Genomic DNA, 6,000 nt, shown 5'->3' with positions numbered 1-6,000 from the left:
AATATTTAACAATACTATTATTTTTACTTTTTTTCATTGCAAATAAACATTTCTAAACTGCATCATGACGTTTTAAATTAAAATTTTGTTTTAAAACTCTCGGTTATGCTTTTTGCATTTAGGAAGCTCCTGTCAGGAAGACCAACTCTTTTTAAGATTAATCAATTTAGGGTGCCTGGGTGGCTCAGTTGGTCGGGCAACTGCGTTCGGCTCAGGTCATGATCCTGGAGTTCTGGGATCGAGTCCCGCATTGGGCTCCCTGCTCAGCGGGGAGTCTGCTTCTCCCTCTGACCCTCCCCCCTCTCATACTCTCTCTCTCTCTCATTCTCTCTCTCAAAAAAAAAAAGATTAATCAATTTACCATGCAGGAGTTAGGAGTATTATATCTCCAGCCCACACCTGAGTTTCTGCCTGTGTAATGAACATTTTCACTTAGATGACCTCCAAAGCTCCTCAGTCAAAATGTGACTAGATCTGCGTTCATTCCTATCTCCCTGAAATCTACCCACTCCTCCTCCTCCTCTATTTTCTTTTCTTTCCTTCTTTTTTTTTTTTAAGTAAGCTTTACACATAACATGGGGCTTGAACTCATGACCCTGAGATCAAGAGTTGCATACTCTACCAACTGAACCAGCCAGGTGCCCCCCTCCTCCTCTACTTTCTACTTAAGTCTTTATTATCTGACTTCATGAAGCGTTCCATATTTTGAAATGGATTTGTTAAAAAAAAAAAAAATGAAATCTCAACTCCAAAATACAGGTATTTTTAAATTCTTCCCTCTCTTTCCAAATACAATCAGTCACCAATTTCTAAGCAAGACTGTTTTCTTAATATCCACCATTATCTGTTCAATTATCTTACTATTTTGGGTTTTTAGAGTTTAATGAGATTACTTCACTTAGATGCCTGCAGTAATGTCATAGTGGTCTTCCTGCCTCTCATTTGACCCTTTCTTTGTTCCTTTTCCACACTAAGATCAAAGTGGTCTTTTTAAAATGTACACCTAAATATATTACACCCCCACCTTTTCCCTCAATAGAAATTCCAAATTCCTGGTTGGCATTAGGACTTTATTGCAGTTGACAAAAATAAAAATTTAAGACTAAGTTAGTTTAAGCAAAAGAATTTATCATTAGCCTTCAAAACTAAGAAGTCTAATATGGAGCTACTTCCACATGGCTAGTCCCAGAGCTGGATATCTTCAGGGCTTTCTTAGGTCATTTTGGCTCTTCTTTTCATGTTTATTCTCTGTGTCTGCAGACAGTTTGCTCCATACCTCCTGAGAGAATGCAATGTCAAGGTAGTGTCACGTTACTTTATCTGTTCACTCTAACCCAAAGGTGTAGTCAACAAGAGAAGTCCTAAGAAGGGTTCTGATTAACTCAGCTTGAATCATGGACTCAGTCTTGGGGTATGGTGGTATAGGATCATCACCCAAACCGTACAGAACTGGAAAGAAGTGCTTAGAGAATTGACTGCTAGGCACACTGCATTTCACATCAGTCCACTATATCTGTCACCCTTCCTTGCTTACCACTCACTTCCTTGTGCTGTAATGAAAACTATAAACCCGTAGATCCAAGAAACAATGAGCCCAGAGCAGGACAGATACAAAGTCACACCAAAGCACATCATAATCAAATTCTCAGCAAATAAAAAGTAGAAGGGAACTTCCTCAGCCTGATAAAAGACATTTATGAAAAATGTACAGCCAAAATCACATCTAATGGTAGAAGACTAAACACTTTCTCCTTAAAGTTGGAAACAAAATACGGATGTTTCTTTTCAAAATTGTATTGGAGGTTCTGATCATTGTGATTTGGCAAACAAAAGAAATTTAAGACATACAAATTAGAAAAGCAGAAGTAAATGTGAGCTCATCCATGGGCAATTACCTATGCAGAAAATCCTATAGAATATACAGAAAATAGCACTACTAAGTAGGAAAAATTGCTAGAACTAACGTTAGTTTAGCAAGATCACAGGATGCAAGGTCAACCTACAAAATCAATTGCATTTCTATATTTTTTAGCAACAATCAAAAATGTTAAAATACTCCTTTAAAATAATATTTAAAAAGCCATAAAATAAGAGGGGTGCCTGGCTAGCTCAGTTGAAAGACTGTGCGATTCTTGATCTCAGGGTTGTGAGTTTGAGTCCCACATTGGGTGTAGAGATCACTAAAAAAAAAAGTTAAAGTTTATCAAAACTTAGGGACATACTTACATATCGTACATGACACCATTTGTAGTCCAGATATAAACATAAAAATGCAGTATTAAATTGCCTAAAATTAACCGCAGTACATGCTATACTTCTGTAATAATTTAGTAGCTCACCTGTTTCTATTGCAGCTCAAATATTGGGAGTATCTGCTTAAAATGCCAAGTAATGCTAATCATGCAAGCAATTGTCTCTCCAGTAAATTGCATAATGCAGTAAAAAGAGCTCTCTCATGGTTCTTGTGCATTTCTCATCATATTTAGTGCTATCCCATAAACTTTGAATAACACTAGGGGACCAATACAAAGTGCCACTAGTGATGCTGAAAGAATGCTCAAGAAGCAAATTCATATTACAAGAAAAAGTTGAATTGCTTGGTATGTATCATAGCGTGAGGTCTGCAACTGTGGTTACCCACCATTTCAAGATAATCCAGTGTAAAGACCATTGTAAAAAAAAAAAGTCACGAAGCAAACACTGCAGCTACACCAGCAGGCACGATAACCTTGCATTTTTTGCAAAATACATTTTTATCTTGTATTGAAGATGCAGCTTTTATGTGCATGCAGGATTGCCATAAGAAAAGCATACCTAGGGGCGCCTGGGTGGCTCAGTTGGTTACACATCTGCCTTCGGCTCTGGTTGTAATCTCGGGGTTCTGGGATGAAGTCCTGCGTTGGGCTCCCTGCTCAGGGGAGAGTCTGCTTCTCCCTCTCCCTTTGCCCCTCCCCCTGCTCGTTGGCTTGCTCACTCTCGAATGAAAATCTTAAAAAAAAAAAAAAAAGACATACCTGTAGACTAAAATGATTCAAGAAAAAGTGAAGTCATTAAATGATAACTTAGAGCAAAAGGAAGGCGAAGGATCTAACGCTGGAGAATTTAATGCTGGCAAAAGATGGTTTGATAATTTTAGAAAGTGATTTGGCTTTAAAAATACCAAGGTAAGGGTGCCTAGCTGGCTCAGTTGGAAGAGCATGAGATCATGAGTTCAAGCCCCACGGGTGTAGAGATCGCTAAAGTAAAAATAAAACTTAAAAGATAATAGAAGCAGCTTCTGCCAACCAAGAGGAAGCTGAAAAGTTCCCAGATAATATTAAAATCATCGAGGAGAAAGGATATCTGCCTAAACAGGCATTTAATGCAGACAAAAGTTCTTTATTCTGGAAAAAAATGCCACAAAGGACATTTATTAGTAAGGAGGAGGAGAGAGCACCAGGATTAAGATAGGAAAGGATAGGTTAAATTCACTGTTTTGTGCAAATGCAATCAGGTTTATGATCAGACTGCCCTTATCTATAAAATTGCTAGTCCCTGAGCCTGGAAGGGAAAAGATAAACACTAACTGCCAGTATTTTATTGTACAACAAGAAAGTTTGGAAAACAAGAACGCTTTTCCTAGATTGGTTCCATTGATGCTTCGTCCCTGATGTCAGGAAGTACTTTGCTAGTAAGGGACTGCCCTTTTTTTTTTTTTTAAGATTTTATTTATTTATTTGACAGAGAGATAGCGAGAGCAGGAACACAAGCAGGGGGAGTGGGAGAGGGAGAAGCAGGCTTCCTGCCGAGCTGGGAGCCCAATGTGGGACTCGATCCCAGGACCCTGGGATCACGACCTGAGCCGAAAGCAGACGCTTAATGACTGAGCCACCCAGGCATCCCTGGGACTGCCTTTTAAAGTTCTTTTGAGGGGCACCTGGGTGGCTCAGATGGTTAAGTGTCTGCCTTCAGCTCAGATCATGATCTCCAGGTCCTGGGATCGGGCCCCATGTCGGGCTCCTGGCTCAGCGGGGAATCTGCTTCTCCCTCTGCCTCTCCCCTTGCTTGTGCTCTGTCTCTCTCTCTCTCAAATGAATAAATAAAATCTTTTAAATAAATAAATAAATAAAGTTCTTTTGATACTGTACAATGTCCCTGGCAACCCAGAACTTTGTGAGTTCGACGCAGAAGGCATTGAAGTGGTCTAAACCACCTAAACACAACATCTCTAATTCAGTCTCTAGGTCAGGGGGTCATAAAGACCCCTAAGGCTTATTACACATGGTAGTCTATGGAAAGAACTGTCAATGCTATGGAAGAGAACCCTGATAGAACATCATGAAAGTCTGGGAGGATCACACAATTGAAGATGTTATTGCTGTTATAGAAAAAGCGTTGAAAGCCATCAAGCCTGAAACAATAAATTCCTGCTGGAGAAAACTGTCCAGATGTTGTGCCTGACTTCACAGGATTTAAGACAAAATCAAGAAAATATGAAAGAGATTGGATATGGCAAAAAAGGTGGGGATGGGGGTTGAAAGGTTTCAAGATACGAATCCTGGAGAAATTCAAGAGCTAGTAGCTATCCCACCAAAGGAATTAACAGAAAACACCTTGATAGAGATGATTACTTCCAAACAAATGGCAGATGATGAAGAAGACATAGAAGAAGCAGTGCCAGAAAAAATGTCTAACTGACATTAGACAATCAGGCAGAAGGGTTCTGGTTATACGAGACTGCTTTTGATTTCTTTATGACATGGACCTTCTATGATATGGGCACTGAAACTAAAGCAAATTGTAGAAGAAAAATTGGTACCACATAGAATATTTTTAGAAAAATGAAAGAGCAAGAAGACAGAAATTATGATGTATTTCCATAAAGTTACACAGAATGTGCCTGCCTCCCCTCCACCTCCTCCACCTCTTTGCTTCTGCCATCCCTGTGTCTCTGTGCAAGACTGGCCTCTCCTCTTCCTCCTCCTCAGCCTACTCAACATGAAGACAATGAGGATGAAGACCTTTATGATGCTCCACTTCCACTTAGTGAATAGCATATAATCATCATGCTGTACAGTTAAGAAACTTATCTGTTGTGTATGTGTGTGTCTTCTTGTGAAAATCTAATAACTGTACAGTGAGAACTATGTTAAATGTTTTGTGTCATCCTCACCTAAGTATTCACCGTGTAGAATATCGTGTACAAGATGTATATGGAAGTGGATAGCCTTTCCTTACATAGGCATTAGGTGAGTGATATTTAATATAAAATTAATAATGTATTAATTTTCTTACTGTTTTACAGCTTTATTTTCAAAGAATTACATTACCATACAGTATGCCTCTGTCTCTCATAATTGGAGAAATGTGTATCTGCCAATCATAAAGAAAACAGCTCAATAATTTGGTGAAGGTATTCCTAAAATGATTTTATATTGACAGATCAACTCTTCTGAATTATTTTTGGACTCAGATAATGCTATCTGTGTTTTTCAATACAATTTTATGGGATAGGCAATCCGTCATGACCCTGCCTGTCCATGCCCTTGCAGGTCATGCCAAGAATGCATAGCCCTGACTGCTCTTTATCCAGGCCATTTCTGAGGGTTGTGTTTGCTGAGATAATGAGTTGGCCTGCTTGCCACTGACTATAAAAGTGAGAAATCTCCCAGCTCAACATTCCTCTCCTGTAACACAACCCACTTCATCCTTCTAGCCACCTCTATTGCCCGTGGGAGTTGGGAAGTATGGCGAACCTTGTGGACATTATACTGACACTCCGGTTACTGCTTTTGCCTTGAGAAATAGTCTCTAACCCCAGGAGTCTCATGGTTTTTGGCAGTCTTCATGAAATAGTAACAAGAGTTTGTTAGTTTGCACAACGAGTAAAATCCCAAACTCTTCACAGACCCTGACAAATAACAACTTCTGACCACCAAGAATGTTGGTGATGAGGCATTTCTTTTCTTAAAGATTTATCTATTTTATTTTATTTTTTTAAGATTTTATTTGTTTATTTGA

This window comes from Phoca vitulina, unplaced genomic scaffold (genome assembly GCF_004348235.1).
Source record: "Phoca vitulina isolate PV1807 unplaced genomic scaffold, GSC_HSeal_1.0 scaffold17, whole genome shotgun sequence".
Lineage (NCBI taxonomy): Eukaryota > Metazoa > Chordata > Mammalia > Carnivora > Phocidae > Phoca > Phoca vitulina.
The sequence above is the reverse complement of the archived record's forward strand: the minus strand, read 5'-3'. Positions refer to the sequence as shown.